General features: G+C 41.8%; 1 protein-coding gene across 2 annotated transcripts in view; it reads left to right on the forward strand.

Annotated features, from left to right (window-relative positions):
- The window catches only part of LOC145986659 (uncharacterized), a 507,557-nt gene that overhangs the window by 358,959 nt on the left and 128,699 nt on the right, over positions 1–19,899 (forward strand). The window contains exon 1 of one of the 2 annotated variants that reach the window (XM_083120939.1): positions 1,334–1,382. The exons of the other annotated variant lie outside the window; for it this stretch is intronic. The gene's annotated coding sequence lies outside the window, so the exon portion shown is untranslated. Of the gene's footprint in view, positions 1–1,333; positions 1,383–19,899 lie in introns of those variants that run through there. 2 annotated transcript variants of the gene reach the window in all.

The raw sequence follows: 19,899 nt of genomic DNA on the forward strand, positions 1-19,899 counted from the left end.
TTAAATTGAATATTTTAAATATGTATACTGTTTAATTGAATTGAATTAGAAATTCTGGTACATTGGAATCACACAGACCCTTTATACTGATAATATATTTATGTGTATATGTGTGCTGGTGTGTACGTAAGGTTGAAATAGAGAAAACATCTGCTTGTACCTTTGAGTTTTTTGAATTTTATCATGATCCTAAAGTGACGACTGTAACTTGATCTGATTAAATGTTTCTTTAAAACAATCCTTGCTGTTATATATATTATATATACATATTTTAGCTCATAAAACACTATGAAAGCTAGACAAAATCCTACCTAGTCTGCACACCTGTGCAAAGTTACTACTAAAAAGAGTGCAGAAAACACGTGTTCAGCAACTTCAGAAAATCAGCTCGCAGTTCAGCAACTCTGAAGCTATCTACATAGTAAACCCATTTAAAACCATTTTGAAATGCACGTACTGCCATCTCGTGTTGATCTGTTATTCAAATGAGACGGCGCATCCTAATTAATTTTAACGTCTTCCCCAGAGCTGGCCAGCGAACCCCCTTCATTATGGAAGCCAATGAATAGCTAAGCAAAGCCACCCTGCAACTTCTTGGGTCATTTCCTACATTGGCTACAGGAAATATAAATGTAGAGTGATGAATGGTGGCTCTTTCCTGAGCCTATTTTGGCACAGATTACCGTTGTTGGAGACCTATTTGAAAACTCACGCTAAACTTCCTGTAACTCTACACCCTAACCTGGAAAACGTGTGTATCACCTCTTGCTTTGAAATATTATCTGACTTGTTTTCTAAAAAGGAGTATAAGTTTAGACCTATAGGAATTTTAGGGCGTGCTTTTATGATTGTATGACATCTATTGTTGTCGCCTGACTGTGCCTACAGGCCAGAAGGTATACAATACAATTCTCTCGTACAGTTCTCGCCACTGACTGGTCGGCCGTCTGCAGGCGTTTGCGAGTCATATGTATCAGGATCCATGATAAGTTTGATTTTTCGTTTTTAAGTTCACTTTATGCACAGATAGGCTAATCGGAACTGGACGTGCAGTTTTAAAATGGGATTCTAACCAGTATGTGCGTCCACCGGGTATCGATCCCGGAATCCCATGAATGCAAGGCGACGACGTTACCACTACGCCATCTGCGAGGCCCCATGTACCAGGATAAATCTTCTGAGGTATAAGATTGGGTCGTACATGTAATAAATGAACACTGCGTAAAGTTTACGTGCATGTAAATAACACTACGTATATTGTAATGTATTTTTATAAGTAAATGTAGTCACTTTAATATTAACTCACATATAGTAATTTTTTTTTTTCTTACAGGTGAGCCCGAAGTAACCAAGTTCCCATTTGCTTCTTGGAACGTCGAATGGTAAGAGATGTGTGTGCGTGCGTGCGCGTTTGTGTACGTGTGTCATTCAAATAACCTTAGCTGGTTATTATATAATGATTACAGGGGTGCCCACAGGATCGAGATTTCTTTTGGGGGATTTTTCCTTTCAAATAATATAAAATTCAACATTTATATCTTTTCCAAAATATATCTAAAAAAATTACACCTTAAATGCACCATATTTAATCCATTAGAGGAAGAAATGAAAGTGTTTAAGGCATTATCGAAAGGGATGATATGAACTCGTACATATTAGGCCTTAATTGACACGTGGGTTCTGAGGGGGATTCTGAATTAAACTTTGGGGGGACAGCATCCAACTCTAGGTCTTAGATTATGGCGAGTACTTTAGTTAAAGGGGGATTGAGCATTAAATTGAAGGGGATATCCAATTCTTGTGTATTACTATTATCTTAGACTGTTGCGGAAATTCTGGTGTGGAGACTGAGAATTAATTTTTTGGAGGAGGCAATATCTACTCTTCAATATCAACAGTAAGTCTAAAATTGGCATGGAAATTTTGGTTCTAGGATTGAGTATTAAATTTAAAGGGGGAGATGGAAAGCTCTTGATAAAGTGTTAAATCTTAGATTGTCAAGGGATTTCTGTAGTGGAGAGAGAGTTCGAACATTACATTTTGGAGACTGTATTTAGCGATAAGGCATCCACACGTTTTCGACCCCGAATGTGCCGAAGGAAAAGCTGGAAAAGAAAAAGACTAAATATATCGGGATCTAAGAAAGTATTGACACCCCATTAAATTAATATTCTTCAAAGCCTGCAAAGAAATGAATTAAAAAATTTCTTGCTCGCAATAATTTGTTGCTACGATGTGTGTTTGGCGCTTTAATGATATGAATATGAAGTTTTTATACTACCTAAATCTGCATTACAAGACAAGCGATATTCTCGATTGATTGATTTGGTGTTTTAAAGTCCACTTTATGCACTCTAAGGTTAATCGGGACTAAACGTACAGTTTAAAGTGTGATCCACGCGATATTCTCGATTATGATTAACGATTTTAGGGGTGGTCTTGAGTGATGGCACCCCTGTTCAGGGAGGTGGGGCAGATCAATTCTAATGTTCAGTAAAGTTAAGGAAAAAGTTACTTTCGGTAGACACGCTGTCGTAATTAAATATTTTGTGGGGATTACGATATGGTTTAAGGGTGCGAATGATATGATTTGGGGGGGACGCATGACATGATTTTGGGGGGATGCGCCATTGGCCTTGGTGGGGATGGGCACCCCTGATATAATGATATTAGCTTATTCGTTCTGTAGCAGCTAAATTATCGTAGCACCAATTAGAGACGTTGCTTTATTCGTTTTCCCTAATCGTTAAGAGCTAGGAATAGAAAAAGAAATAAAGAGAGAGGGGGAAAAATGAACGTCGGAAGGAAATTGAATTGCAGCCAATCATTCGGGGGATGAATTGGGATATCATCTTCCAAATAACCAATTACATCTTTTGAAATAACCTTAGTTCTCTGCAGTCTGAAAACACCAGGTTTTTTTATTTTTATTTTTTTTTAATATTTTTTTTATAGACGTTTCGTTGTTGGAGATAACTGCATAATCTTACTTGTTTCGGCTGTGGGTTAATCCCGACAAGGAGGATGGATGAATTAACTAATAATATTAGATGAGCGTATAAATGGAATGACGCATTTATTGTATGCACGGAATTCGAACCTACGGCTCCCAGAAGTGTTCGTTACTGTACAGTGCTGGTCTTGAAAATGATACTACCATTATTGAGGTTGAAATATCAGTTTGGAAGCAACCCAGTGGAAAATATCACGGAAGAGCGACCAACAAATGTTGAGGATGTAAGAACTTGCTCAGTGCAACAAACAATCTTTGATTAAATTTATTCAGAATTTTCCTATTACCACTCGCAGATTTATCTCCCTGCCTAAAGACAATTTCCAGTTGAAAATATATTCAGTTGTGTTAGTGTTCAGTTCCAAAGCCCTATTTTATGACTACAGTGGTGACAGTTGAGCGAAAGGTACGGTGTTGGTTACATCTGGGTTGTAGAGCTCAAAGAATGTAAGAATACCTTCGGTAAACTCGCGAACTACAGTGTGCAGTTATTTGTTTTCTTGTCTCGTTTCTCTTTTTCTCGTGCCTATTGCCAGTGCTGCACAATTTGTCAACACGGGAACAAGGCAAGCAGCTGATTGCATCGCTCACGCTCCGTCCGCTCACTTACGATTGAAAATTCGCAACAGTGCTACATGTTTATCTCGGTCAAGCTGGAAGGATATTACTACACCAGAAAAATAATCCTGGCTACAAGAGGTTCCGGGTTCGATATTCAGGAGTCTGGCTCATGATATTGTGGTTCAGAATCCACTTTAAATTCCAGATCTGTACCCAGGCAGCTCATATAAGCATAAAGTTGGACTTGAAAGAAACTGTGACAATTTATTTGGTGAGAATATGAGATATTCCAACTTTATTCCTTGCTTGCCATGGCTGAAGCGTGACTCAATGTCTTTGTGGAAAACCTGGCAGACCTACGACAGGATACCACTACATCTCTCTGGATACACTCAGAGGGTAATAAAAAGCTCTTGTTTCGAGATAATCTAATAGTGCGCCTTGTAAGCTCTGATATTCAATTGTGGCGCGAGGGACGGTGTAGGTAACAAAATGCTTGTGGCAGCAGAATGGGGGCTTTTAGCGAGACTGCGTTGGGCCTGGTTTGCTCGGCTGCATTCGTAAAATTTCCATAGAAAAGGGTATGAGCGGGAAGCGGGGTGGAAAAACAATGTTACGTTTCAGTTGAAGGCAATTTGCGAAAGGGTGTAAGTGGGGAGTCAGTTTTGTAACCTGATGCAGTGTTCTTTGTCAGGTTAGTCGCGGCGCTGTGAACACGAAGAGTCCGCGCTGGTTAGGTGGATAGGTTGGAAGGGATTATTCTGGAATTTCTGACGTTCGAAATCCATGAGCTACCTTACACATTGTTGAAACGACCACACTTCTTCATGTTTGCAATATTATGTCCTGCAGAAGATCAATCTTCATACGTCCCAACATCTCAATAAGTATGGTTCGAGTTTCGCTCTAAGTCCACTTTATGCACAGATAGACCAATCGGGACTGGATCTACAGTTTAAAATGGAATCCAAACCACTTTCCAATGTACATTCACCCGCAATAGAAATGTGACACCTATATCCTGAAATGCACGCTTCCCTGCAAGGCGCCATGCGTGTTGCCTAACTCTACGACGCTGGTAGAATTTGCCATTGAAAATTTGCTATTGCAGGGAAGCGAGCATTTCAGGATCTAGTTGTCCCAATTTTATTGCCGGTGACTGCACGTCCACCGGGTATCGAACCCGGGACACCTTGATTGTATGCTGACGACCTTACCAATAATCCTTCGGAGAAGTCTTCAATAGGAATGGTGTTGATTTTTATAACGACGTTATTATTTAGCTCATTACTTTTGTGACCGAGTTGGAAACACCTTGCTTTTCGGGTGTCCCGTTCAGGAAACATTCTGAAGAAATTAAATCCATAACGCATAATCGCTATATATATAGTTCAGATAATAATCATAAAAATTGGTGTGTATGTGTGGGTGTGTATGTATGTTTGTTCCGGCATAACTCTCGAACGCCTGGAGCAATTTCAACCAAATTTGGTACACGTATCACTTGCAAACTGGAAAGCATAATTTGGGGGTGAGACATCCCTGGCACCCATAGGGGTGGGGTGGGAAGGGGTGACATGTAAAAATAATCGAGATCGACCGATATTAAATTCCGCACAAACAGACATCCGTGACTCGATGCAATCCCGCACAACGATAGTGTTTCTCGGGTTGTCTACCATTAAGGCTGTGTTTGGAAAACGAACGATCTTAGTGTGGAATCCATAGTTTTCGCGACACTCCCAATGCCGTTCAACATCAAGTTCATCACCTATTGGCATGGGGGGGGGGGGGGTGAGAGGGGGTGAAAAATAAAATGCCACAAGAGACCTCGATTAGTGTCGAATCCATAGTTTTCGGAGTCGCTAAGCTAATTGGTGACATTCACGATCACATTTAAAATTAGTTACATTTTACACTATAGTTAGAATTCATTATTTCCCTGTCTAATACAAGATTGGAATAAATAAGTACCTGGGCAACGCCGGGTAATCAGCTAAGTTTTTAATAAAATGCCGCAATCCCCAACTCCATATTGCAATCCATTTCACTGGTGCGAGTTTCGAAAGTGGCGCAGTTTTTTTTAAAGACAAATGAAGGCCAATGAGGAAAAATTTCCCGAAGCAAACAAGCACGCCTTTTTTGGAACACCTTGTACTTGCAGGCGACCATTCATTCTTCCGTCCATATCATCCCTTCTTAATTCAATGCTAATTGAAGTGCATTGCATATGGAAGCGTAATGGGAATGTTTATTATTTGTAGGCACTTCTTGTATCCATTGAGATCGCTCAAACACGCGCGTCACGTGGCTGCGCACGCGAGTCAATTGAGATCCTGCGTCACCTTAAGAGGTCCTGACGGGAAGCGATGCGGAGACCGCAGTACGGAAGGACGTGACTCTGGGCCACGTCACGTGATTGTCTGTGACTTGAAGCGCGATCGGGATGCAAAGCACCATCTAGGCTGCCCGTCGGTCGAAGCAAAGGAAGAAAAACATCTCATTTGTAGATGTCGTGCATTGAATTAGCCCTCCATCCCGCTCCAAGGCAGCTTTGTCGGAAATGGCAGCTCTCTTCGTTCATGTCCTTGGCGGGATTCTTATTCAGATCCCGTCGGTGACGAGCTGGAAGTAGGCTACTTTGGGATTGAATGGATGTCAGACAGGAGTGTATATTCTAGGCTAACTAGCCTATCTGCGAAGCCTGAAGTCTAGAGAATAAAATACAGGAGAAAAATCGATCAGAAATTGAAAATAATATTCATATCAGTGAGATGATGATGCTGATTCTGGAGTTGGCAACCTGATTTCCTGTGAGTTGGCAACCTGATTTCCTGTGAGTTGGCAACCTGATTTCCTGTGAGTTGGCAACCTGATTTCTTATGAGTTGTCAACCTGCTGTCGTAGGAGTTGGTAAATGTATTTGTATTCATAGCCTAGGACCATGTGACATTGTGAGATGGCCCAGATCTTGGAATCAGTATACGCCACTGATGTCAGGGATTCATAGGGGTCCACGTAGTTGCGGGTTAGTGTCTGCTCCTAAACGCTTTAATACAGGAGTGCCCCCTACCCCGCAAAGCCAATGACGCACCCCCAAAAGATATCACATGCCCCCTACATTTAAATTCTCTACTGTTTTTAAAAGACAAGAATTACTGAAAAATATAACAAAAACGGTTATGCCTACTGTGCAGCATTTGCGTTTTTTGTGAAATCCACTCCCTCCTCACAAAACTAATGGGAAGAGCGCCCTCACATGGCGAAGAAAATTTTCAAGGTCTATTTCTTTGCAAACTGACAACAAACTTCAAAACTGCTCCCAATATTCTCTCTGGGAGCCATGACGTTTACTGCCTTCCAAATACTTTTCGATTTTAGTTCGTCTTGCGATTGCTTTGCCTCGATCTTTCGGCTGATCACGATTCACAATGATTCAACCTCTTCAAGTATAGATTTCTTCTTGAAACTCTTTCAACGTTATAGTCTATCTGAACTCTTTCAAGTCTAGTCAGGAAACGCCCTCAAAATTAAATTTATCCTGGAAATTTTATCAAGATTATATTCATTCTGGATACTCCCTTAAGATTAGATTCATCCTGGAAACTCCCTCAAGATTAGATTCATCCTGGAAACTCCCTCAAGATTAGATTCATCCTGGAAACTCCCTCAAGATTAGATTCATCCTGGAAACTCCCTCTAGATTCATCCTCGAAACACCCTTAATATTAGATTCATTCTGTACGCCCTCAAAATTCAGGTTCCTTGTTGTTACACGCCTTAAATATTAGGTTTCTTCCACAACCCCCTTCTTCCTCATATCCAATCAAGATACATCCCCTTCAGATTGGATTCCTTTTTGGAAGAACCGCGTAACACATTTTTTCCCCGTTAAAATTCGATTTCCTGTCGAAAAAACAAAATCCCTTGAGATTCAATGCCGCAATGATACGTTGTGAAGAACATCGTGATTTCAAATTGCCAATACCTCTTATCCCCTCGTTCCGCCAATCACACTTCCTTCCGCGTTCCCGCAAAGGCGGGAATCTAAGAAGGCCATCGATTTCACGGCCCAAGTGACGCAAATGTGGCGTAAGTGCAGGTGCAACCTGACGTGCATCGTGAAAGGCGCAGCAGACCTTGTCGCACCGATGCAGTTACGTTGGGTTGTCCCCCCTCCCGACGTTCGACTTGGCAACGTGCCATCGAAAGAGCTTTCGCTTTTGGACCGGGGTTTTGTGTGCAGTTTGTGATTTCCATGCGACTGCATCACGGTTTTGCCCGCCCGACCGGAAAATGAGGCAAGAAAACAATTTTAAAAAGGTTCAAATGGGAAACCGAAAACTTCGCGAGCTGCTGAGGGGGGAGGTTGTTTGAAGCTTTGTGCACGTAAATTGCGCTGGAGCCGAAAATAGACGCTCCACAATGAAAGTTGGAGAGAGTGTGTGTTTCAGTAGAAGGCTAGCTTACTGATTATCTTTTGTTCAGAGCCGACCTCCGTTGCAGAGTGGTTATCACAGCGCGCTACGACGCCAGGGGTCCCGGGGTCGAATCCCCGCCCAGGCATAGGTGTTCTTTATGAGTGCCCCTTCGCCATATCATCACTCATCGTCGCGATGAGGCAAAAAGAGGCAGAAAAGTGAGGTAAAATAACCAAATAAATCATCAATCTTTTGTTCCGCTTAGGAGTATAATAAAAGAAAATACCATATTTTCTTTAATTATTATTATTTACGCCCAAAACTTTTTACATACATACATAAACTCAAAACGTTTTTTACAAGTCTAGTACACCTCAACATGCGCACTATTGGTTCCGCGGGAAATGTCTAATCTGTATTCCACCTCAGCCCATACATTTTGTAGCATTTGTGGCGTCACATTGTTGATTGCAGCACGAATTCTTTCCTGCAAGTCTCGTAAGTCTAGAACCTTTGTAGCATACACCTGGTCCTTCACAAGACCCCACAAGAAAAAGTCGAGCACAGTAAGGTCCGGTGACCTTGGTGGCCACGTTATGAAATGCGATCCTCTACCAATCCATTGTGCATTAAAGTGCTCATCTAAGAAACGCGAACTTCTTTGGCATAATCGACACGTACGTTGGGACATCATCCGCTGCACCAACGTTATAATGAGTGCGAAAACTTAGCTGCACACGTTTTACAGGTTTGAACTCTGCAAGTACCAAAACACACAACACCTTCTGTTGTGACGTCCACATGGCGAATGATGCCTTCGCGACAGTTTGAACGAGCCTATAGCTTCTGCGCTTGCGCGATCTGCCACAGCACGTTATATTTAAAACTTTTTCAGTTACTCTTCAGTGTTGCCAACTATCCGTCATTCCAACTATTTGTTACAAGTTTATGATTTTTTTCTTTTATTATACTCCTAAGCGGAACACGCTGTAGTTAGGAGCATACTGTAGCGATATATACTCGCCAAGTATACCTGGCAGAATTCAGCTGGCATTTTGCGCTACGAGGCGAGGGGTTACAGGTTCAAATCCTTGAAGTGTGTTTGTCCCTTCGTGTATTTCATCGGTTTGTCGTCGTACTTCGTTTTGACGATGCACCTAGATAGGTAGAGAAGTGACGTAAATAACCGTAATAAGACATAGAAATACTTTAATTTGTATTTTCTTTCACGTCGCTTTTTCTGCCACTTTTGAATAATCACAACGACGAGGATGAATGACTGGTTTTTGGTACTTTACTTTTCTGCCATTTTTAGCTAATCAGGTAGATGCGGATGAATGGTGATATGGATGAAAGGAGAATCACAAACATGTAGAGGTGACACAACACGAACCCCACAGAGATAGGAATATACTGGCTGTGGGTTCAGACGCCAGAGCCTCTATTCGCGATTAAAATTAACCGATATGCCATCTGGTGGGATTTTCAGGAAGTACTCTAAGTAGGATACGTTGTGTTAAAGTCGTTTAAAGCATGGGGAATATGCGAGAGAGTAATGTCTACTGTTCAGTTGTTGTTGTTTTTTTGTGTTTTTTGTTTTTGCTCTAAATCGTTTTATGGGTGAAAACAAATTAAAAGTTTTCATGTGTTTCCCCGTGGAATAAACAAAATGAAATTTGTTAATAAATCAGGGAAAACGTAATTGACAGAAGATTGGGGGATATAACACTGTAATTCGGCAAGGAAATTACGAAGAATGCACGAGTCTGCTTACTTTATTTTTCGAGAGATAAATATATATTACCATGAAAGTAAAGTTTTAAATTGTACTTTATAAATAAAGATTTTTTTTCGAAAAATCATGAAGAGTCTTACCCAATGCGTCCATGTATTACCGGTATTACGTATGTGTGAAATTTGGAACAGGTGCAAGTCTATTAAGAGAGAAGATGAAAATAGTTTGAGAATGAATTAATGTCAAATGTAACCAGAAAAAAAAGTGGATATGCTAATGTTACTGTTTCATTCAGTACGATGTCCTTTTTCAATCATGAAATCGTGAATATTATTATTAAACCAGCCTTTCTCTTTCGAGAACGAACTGCAACGATATGTTCGCAATTTTCTCGTGTCCCAGCTTTTCAAGTACAGGTCAATTTCAATTCCTTTATTTTCAAATAATTTCCGAGAACCCCAGTTACAACATGACGTGCAGATGATACAGCACTGCTGTGGACAACCAGTGCATATACATAGTTTCGTCTGCATTTTCCGTGTTATTTTTGCCTATCATAATTGAACGCTTCGTTCTCAGTACAGCTTCACGTTTGTTAGAGTACCTGGAATTCACATCCCATTCGCAATATTTAAAAATAATGCGTAATTTAAACGTTTTCTACCATACCAGTCATGACAACACGCTGCTCTTTTGTACTACTGCTGAATGTAAACAAAGATTTATCCTACTTAGAGCGGCCATATTAAAAGCGACACTAGCGCTCAGGTGGTAATTTTAATCGCGAATAGTCTGGGAAAATGCAGCCCCAGTGGAAGTGAGGTCGACATTTGGGTGTCTTTTGAAATGGCCACCCCCATACATGAATGCTCATGTTAGAAGAATAAATTATGTTCCTTGAAAAGGTATCGTGCCAGCATTTGTTGTTAATTACTGGATAAGACCACATGGAAACCTTGGCCACGGGATTTGAACCTCCGACCTTCGGAATAAGTCCAACTTAATCCTCCAAAAATTTGGTGCCGCGATAGTTGATCCAACCTTGTTGGCCGCGATCAGCTCAGTGTAGGTATATAAAAGGCGCTAAATGACGAAAGAACCGCAATAAAAACTCATTGGACATAAGCGAAAATGAGATTTCAAGAGTTGATGTTTCTTCCTTTTGTTTGGAGGGATGGCAACACTGTCCCATTCACGAAACTGCGCTGTAAAAGCCGTGGTTTCATGGCCCTTGTTTACGAAGTTTGAAAAAAGAAGCGGCGATAAAGGAGGGCGGAAAAAATCCTTTGATGCGACCAGGGGTCGACTTGGAGTCACTCGGTATCGATTTGTGTGTCTTGCGTCGCCAACCCGGCTGAAATTGAAGGAGGACAGGAGGCTGCACGCAGAGACCTCCAGCGTCGCTCAGGCGAACTAGCGGATTGTGAAGGCACGATCGGCTAATTGGTGCACAGGGGCGTGCTGGGCCGCCACTTGCATGCAGACGTCGTGGCTTTCCTCAAACTTCAGAAGGAAGCAGGTTTGATTGATTGAATTCCCCTGTCCGCCCTTATGGCAGCTCTACGCCCTACTCCTGATATAGTCACTCCATGAGCTTTGTGTAGCTGAAGCGCTAACCAAAAGCAGTCACTGTCAAAGGTGCCGTCGGAAAGTTTGCGTACTAACTCTTCCAAATGATTTAAACACGCGACACTAACGCCACAGGTACATGGTGCGGCATCGTTCATAGCATAATTTAAAGTCTCAGTTATACAGGGTGTACAGAAAATAATATGATTTATAAGCAGTTCGTATGGCCATGCAAACTAAGGCCCGTTTTAGACGAAAGCATTACCGTAGCAAAATGCAACCGTGTAAAATGAAAAATCTTATGGCATTTCTCAAGAACCCGTCCTATTTCCATAACATTTTTCCTAGCATAACCAATCAGAAGCAACCTCTAGGTCACGAGTGCAGTTGTAATGGCGGCCGCGTGAGATGTACACAATGTATCACTTCAAATTTTTAAAAGTATATTACTATTCAACCGAGAGGAATAACGTTTCGTATAAAAAGGTATTAGGTACAAATCAATGGCACTGCTTAAATACAAACTTTATAACGTAAACAGTGCACGTATGGAAGAATATTTTAGTTGTTTCAATTCTGAACACCGTGCACTCACCATAAATGGTGGAAGTCAACGTGCCTTTCGTGCTGTATACATTGTCATCGCAAAAGCCAACCGAAAAGTTACATGAAATTCTTCGGTGTAAAGTACAATCTGCTTTAAGATTTTTTGATGCATTTACATATAGCATTTATGCAATCAAAAATGTTAAAGGAAATGCTTCGTTCTAAAGTTGACCTAACGCACCATTTGTGGCGTAAATGGAACGAAAATAACTATTTGAAAATTTCCTCTGGCAACAATGAGAAGCTGTTTCCTCACCCCGCCGCGTGACACGAAATTTTTGAGGTACATTTCGGTACAAAACGAGTCCTGTTCGATGGCAGTATCAGAACCTCAAGTTTCGAATTTCGAAAATATCATTTCAGTGGAACCCGGTATTTTGGTATACGATATCTGGTATAAGGATTTTGGTACAAAACGAAATTTTTCTGGTACATTTCGGTACAAAACTAGTGCAATTCGATGACACCATAAAAACGTTGAAATTCGATTGTCGGGGTTTTATCCTTTCACTGGAACCCGGTATTATGGTATACGATATCTGGTATATGGAGCTTGGTACAAAACGAAATTTTTGTGGTACATTTCGGTACAAAACGAGCACAATTCGATTGCAGTATCAGAACCTCAAGTTTCGAATTTCGAAAATATCATTTCAGTGGAACCCGGTATTTTGGTATACGATATCTGGTATAAGGATTTTGGTACAAAACGAAATTTTTGTGGTACATTTCGGTACAAAACGAGTACGATTCGATGACACCATAAAAACGTTGAAATTCGATTGTCGGGGTTTTATCCTTTCACTGGAACCCGGTATTTTGGTATACGATATCTGGTATAAGGATTTTGGTACAAAACGAAATTTTTGTGGTACATTTCGGTACAAAACGAGTACGATTCGATGACACCATAAAAACGTTGAAATTCGATTGTCGGGGTTTTATCCTTTCACTGGAACCCGGTATTTTGGTATACGATATCTGGTATAAGGAGCCTGGTACAAAACGATATTTTTGTGGTACATTTCGGTACAAGACGAGTACAATTCGATTGCAGTATCAGAACCTCAAATTTCGAATTTCGAAAATACCATTTCAGGGGAACCCGGTATTTTGGTATACGATATCTGGTATCTGGAGCTTGGTACAAAACGAAATTTTTGTGGTACATTTCGGTACAAAACGAGTGCAATTCGTGTATGTGTTTTATTTCGAGTTTCGGTGCTGTCAGGTTCTAGTGAAATGATCACCGAAAACTCGCAACTTGACACGTTACCCGCGAGTTCGCTCTTCGCATGACGTTCTGAAGACTCTTCCTCGCTTCATAAAGTATGAATGCGGCAGCTACGCAGGCAGACACCTTTCGCGAGGCCTGGCGCTGCCTTTCCCGTGGAGAGGAACCGAGAAATCCGGCAGCAAGACTGCCAGACATCACCCTAAAGAGGAGAGCGCTGGGTTTCCTTCAAGAGACTATATTTGAATACTGGAAAAGGGGAGAAAGCAGAAGAAGGGGTAAATGGATAGGCAAAGGGATGGCGGAACATCATCAGCAGTTTGTCGAATAGGGATTTGCTTTATTTCTTCCTTTTTTTTTTGGGTCCAACCCAGGACATTTTCGCGATCAACTCGTTACTGCTGAATTTAATTTATTTTTTTTACAAAAATAAATTGAAATTTACTTAAAAGCCTTAACATTTTATTGGAACATTGATCTCTAAATTGCACAAGAAAAAATATTAACCAAAATCTCTCATGTTTGTTGAAGCAGTAGCATTAATAGGAATCATATATGTAACTGTTTTCACGTGTTCTTCAATATCACCTCTTCCTTTATGTGCAAAAGAAAATACTCCATTACAGAGTGTACATTGCACACGTTCACTGTCACTGTCGTTACACAATTTCAAGAATTTGTATTCCTGCTGCATATTAACGTTAAATACACACTTGCATTTGCCCATTGCCAAATGCAAAGCCCTTGTAAATAGTTATAATGATCAAAAACGTGTAGACGAGTTACTTCACACGCTTGCAAGACAACCAAGAAGACGCTCACGGAAGTACGGAAACGGAACCGTTCGGAAGTCGATTTCTCGAAGAAAGAAAAGAGTCGATCCTTGCCGGTCATAAATTCTGGTCGTGAATATTCAATACCTGTAGCTATTTTGATGTTCAGATTCTCAAATCCCCGGACATTTTGCAATCCCGGACAGCACTAAAAAACCAGGACTGTCCGGGCTAATCCCGGACGTATGGTAAGCCTACCACTAGTCATGTATGTCGCATGGTCGTCTCTAGAAGTGGTTGTAGAGTCAAGCTGAGATCTCACTTATCGCACGTAAGTCAAACACCTTCTCGGTCAAGCACTGTATTTCGTCTTCTGACGTTAGGCTGACAAGTCTAAACTATAACCACCATACTCCATCCCGGGAATATGTGGAGCACGTCAGTGGGAATTTGTGGAGCAAGGCAGCGCATTGAGGTAGAGTAGGGAAGAAAGCTAGTGAGCTGAGCGAAACAGTTCACGCTGCTGGAATGGCGGGTAATTGCAGTCGCTTTTCCCCCTCCGCGCAATCCCGTTCCCTCGCACGCGTTCATTAGTCGAGTCCTCAGGAGAGGGTAAAATGAATTCCGCGCTTGCGTCAGAAGATGAAATATGGCGCTTGACCGAGGTGTTTGGCTTACGTGCGATGGGTCACACCCGGTCAAGCTGTTGATATACAGCGGTAGGCAAAAGTCAGATTACGTAGGATAACCAATAAAACAAGGTTGATATGCAGTGGCGTGCATACAAGGTAAGCTACCGAAGCATTGCTTCGGAATACAATATGCAATAACGTAACAATATATTATGTCATTATAATCACACGATTATTCAATAATATCTAGATAAAACCGTCACATTTCTTCGCTACAAATAGAACAAATACCAATCCATGCAGGGCTGCACTGAGGTTGAGCCGAAGCAATCTTCCTCTCGCATCGGTTAAGCAGTAGCAAACAGTTGCGCGCGCACCTCAAGGTCACGGGCCGTGTGCGTGTATTTCTTCTGTAACCGAAGCTAGCATCGGAAAGGGAGTTCGAGAGTGTCTGAGAGTGTTTCAACTCGTATTGTTTTCGGTTTTCCTCAAGTTTACGGCCGGTTTGATTTGCCGAATGTATATGAAAATATGTGAAGGTACAAGTTAGTATCTAGTAATATAGAACAATGTGTACTATAAAAGAGCTTTTGTCCAAGCCGTTTTCTGTCCGTTCTTTCTCAGAAAAAATGAGATAATTAAAAATGGACGGCCAACACCAGAACTACCGAACTTGGTTCAAAAGACCAGTAAATTCACTAGACATTTCAGTGTAATATGTATACCAAATGTGACTGGTTAGCCGATAGCGATGAGCTAAATGCGGTGTATTGCTGGTATTGTCTGTTGTTTGGAAAGGATAGAAATACTTCTTGGACCAAAACTGGGTACATGCATTTGGGAAATTTAGTGAAGTCAATAGCCGAGCACGGACTGTCTGTTAACCATCTACGATCGTCTGTAGCTATAGCTCCTTTTGGGGAAAGCAGAATAGAAACTGCTTGATGACCAGCTTAAAACGAAATGAACTATTACCAGCTGTGATTTTTATCAAGGCAAGCTTGCCCTTGATTTGCTATTGTTTACTTAAAAATTATATATTCAGTGCTTCGGCTATCTAAATGGTCACCGCACGCCACTGTTGATATGTAAGGGAGCTATAGTACATGTTCAATGTGTGCATCATCTGCTTGAATGAAAGCTTCAATTCGACGCTCCCAGTTGGGTATGGCGTCTGCTATATCGCGCTTGTTCGAACCTGTCCCGTTTTCCCGCGCTAGCGATCGGTCGACAGTTTCGGTGCCAATGAGAAACGAATAAAAAGTCTGCTGGGCAGCGAGGAGCGAATGGAAGGCAGAAGAAAGGCGCTTACGTAGACACTGTTGCCACGTTGCGGTCTAGCTCACATGTTTTGTTTGTCTTTTGTTGAAGAAGCTTGTTTTGTAAGCGTGGTGCTGATTAGTGTGCGTTTTAAAATGTCCAGGATGGAATTTATTCTGGTGATATTTGCTTGTCCTTTTTGTGTTTAATGTCATCTTAGCTGGAACATTCAGGAAGGGGAATTGTGTATATTTGTGCACTTCCGCGTATTTTATTCACAGCTTGGCTTCGGCTTTCCCCAGCACGAGGTTCACGCGGTCTGTAGCGGCAATGCCGCGTGGTTTCTGCTAGAAAAGCCAGCGATCGGCAAGCGCGGGAAGCGGGCCAGGTTGTAACAAACGCGGTATAGTGTTGGGGATGATTTTGGAGATGGCGTCTGCGATCCTTTCTCTGAGGTGGTCCACGCTCTTAATTTTCTTAGTGCACACAATATCCCTTACGTTTCCCCACAAGTAAAAATCCAGAGGTGTTATGTCTGGCGAAAATGCAGGCCATTCCCATTGCATTATATTTCATCCTATATTTAGGAAACACTTTAGTGCAGTGGATGTAAGGAGGAGTCGCAGTCGACAATGTCACCCTAACTTGCTTGCCTTTCATTTCCTACTGCCATTTATTTTAAGAGCAATATCAATCGCGTATGTCCTTTTCCTACACCAAAAAGGTAAAAAAAAAGGTAAAGTGTTCCCCTGTGCATAGCACCACGCCATGAAGGCGTATAGGGGGTGTGGGGGTAACGCCCCACACTTTCTTGATCCGGTCGTGAGTGGAGGTGATGTGATCAGCATCACGCCCCTGACCGCCTTTACCCCCCAGGGTTTCCCCCAGGTACCCATGTTATTCGACGCTGGGTGGGCGCCGGGGCCGCTTTCACCAAACAGGCCTTAATAATCCTCTTGCCAGCACTTCACAATAACATCTCCTTTAGGCGTTGCCACTCTTATTCCACCTTGCTCCATTCTCTTTCCTACAGAAACAGCAGTGTATGCCACAGGTGACAATCGAAAGTGTTGCCACATCTTGTCCTTTATTGTCTCGTCGTCACCTTGTAATCAAGCCGCGCTTTCCACATTCCACCGGTGGACGGCCTGGTGCACTGCTGATGCACGCTTCGGCGTTCCGTATTTCACCGGTGCGCACCAAAGCTTTCTCCAGGTTAAACCATGACGTCATCATTTTACACCGGCCTCCAGGGTTGGTGCGGCTGGTGAATCAAAATGGCGTCGTCTGCACTGAATCTTGTTCTTATTCATGATAGACGTTCTGTAGTCAATAGTACGGAATGTCACGCCGATTTTGTTGCACGGAAGGCGAATAAACTGGTTGCAGACATAAACTGTTGACATTTTTAACACTACTGCTCCTTCACTTGCACGCAAAGTGAAAAAGTATGCCGATACAGGAAAACATGCGTCCGTCTTCTGCTGCAACATGCAGGAAAGCATCCATTCCCAATATTCGATATTTTTACAAAATACCACCACACAAATTCGTAGTGCACATGGAAAATAAGATGTCGTTAAGCGAATATATGTAATATTCATGAAATATCTTCTGAGATTTAGTCACCATGAGTGACTTTTTCCTAATAAACACGAATATGCGTGAGCATTCCGAATTTAGTCTTAATTTGTTGAAGTATGAAGCTTACCGGATTTCACCGAATTCGACGTCATTTTTTGGGGAACCTGTCTGATGCACGTTGGTGAATTCTGTAAAGCGCGGAATGACCCCACTTTAAAGTATACGTCCAGTCCCGATTAGCCTATGTACGTTGTGGATTAGGAAAAGAAAAAGGTTACAACAAAAAATAAAAAAAACACATTATGACCTCGTACGAATTGATGATGCAGAAGAAGGCTATACACTATTCCAAGTAATCGCCAAGGCGATTGAGACATATATCAGACCGTCGTGGTAGAAATCATGTCCCTGCTCATTGAACCACTTCGTGGCAGCTGCCTGGACGTCATCGTCGGACGAGAATCGTGTTCCAGACAAGTGCGCCTGTACTTTCAGCTGGAGAAAAAGGAAAAAGGCACTGGGGGCCAAGTACGGGTTGTATGAGGGGTGGTTCAACACTTCCCACCTGAAACGTTGCAGCAACTGTTAAGTCTGGCGGCCCGTGTGGGCTCTTGCATTGTCATGAAAGAAGATAAACGCTCTCACCATACACTTCCATGAGTTGACCTCTGCCGGAACATTCCTCAACCACAAGAAGCTGACCAATTCTGCAAGCGTCTCGCCATTGCATTGCCTACTACGACACTGTAAACTTAAAGTTGTCGAAACTCGCCACACGTATAAGACACCATCTGTTGCACCTCCGGGTAAACCAATTACTTACCTCCTGCTTCGTGCATTCACAGAATGCTTGTTGTAACCTTTATTTCTGATCCATCCACGTATGTACATAAAAATTTACTTAAGACCAACACCGAAACAAACAAACAATTTTCTCAGGGGTATAAGGGCCCTTGCAGTAGACACCCAAATCTCCTTTCCACGTAGTACACCCTGGACTGCATGTTGCAGACTAGCGAGGCTCTGGCGTCTGGACTCACAGCCAGTATAATCCTCTGTGGGGCTCTTGTTGTGTGGTGTTCTTGTGTGGTTGTGATTGTCCTTTCATCAATTTCATCATATCAACATTTTCATCTTCGCGATTAGCCAAAAGTGGCAGAAATCCGAAGTAAAATAAAACAAATCAATCTATTTAACTGAACGGTTAGATCATTTTTCGCCACCCTCCTCCTGTCCAGCGAGTGAAGCGAGAGAGGCGTGGCAACTTAGAACTTACCAACCATTTCTTATTGGTGGTTCCAAAACGTAAGACTTTTTTGGCTGTTGTTTCCCGTGACGTATAGGTCGTCATAGTCTGTCTCGGAGAATACAGCATTCGGTCTGCGAAATTCGATCATCTTTTCAGCGTTTTGCACTCACTTGTGTACACGGAAAACGTTGTTGTGGTGTCTGCAAATCTTCCTGGTTCACGAACCGTGTCTGTGCTACGCTTGAGTGGAGAATAAATGCTTCGACACGTGCTGTTCCTTTTCCGGTTGACAATGAGCGGATAGCAGTTTTGCAAACTTCGCACTGCAGATGTCACCAGAAGAAAGACGACTGAGAACATAAGAATCGTGATGTTTCCTTTCGTTCTTTTGTTTCGAAGACTTCGTGAAACCCGGAGATCCAATTACGATTAGCTTCACTGCATAAAAGGTAGAATCATAGCCTTATCTACAAATGTTGGGCCCTCCCGCAAAATGTTACTGAAGGCCCCTTGGGTGTAGTTCTGTCTGCGCTACCCTATATATAAAATACACGTATACTTGAGGAAAGAAATGTCACCTCTGGAAACATTTGATTAAATTTCCGTTATTTAGCGTCGCATTTCTGGCACTTTTGACTAATCTCCACGAGGAAGATGAGTTACGACAGGATGAAATTGATGAAGGAAACACTCACAAGAACACCCATGCCCAGGCCGGGATTTGAACCAGTTACTCCTGACGTCATAGAGCGCTATGCTAACAATTCCGCCACGGAAGATCTAGGTAGAATTGTACTTCTCATGCAGAAGTTTTACAAAATCATGTACAGATAAACTTATGATGTCACTTGAAGTTTTACAAAATCATGTACAGATGAAACTTGTGATGCCACTTGAAGTTTTACAAAATCATGTACAGATGAAACTTTTGATGTCACTTGAAGTTTTACAAAATCATGTACAGATGAAACTTTTGATGTCACTTGAAGTTTTACAAAATCATGTACAGATGAAACTTGTGATGCCACTTGAGGTTTTACAAAATCATGTACAGATGAAACTTTTGATGCCACTTGAATTTTTACAAAATCACGTACAGATGAAACTATTGATGCCACTTGAAGTTTTACAAAATCATGTACAGATGAAACTTGTGATGCCACTTGAAGTTTTACAAAATCATGTACAGATGAAACTTTTGATGTCACTTGAAGTTTTACAAAATCATGTACAGATGAAACTTGTGATGCCACTTGAAGTTT

The sequence above is a fragment of the Lepisma saccharinum genome, chromosome 4 (genome assembly GCF_977018435.1).
Source record: "Lepisma saccharinum chromosome 4, izLepSacc3.1, whole genome shotgun sequence".
Taxonomy (NCBI): Eukaryota; Metazoa; Arthropoda; class Insecta; order Zygentoma; family Lepismatidae; genus Lepisma; species Lepisma saccharinum.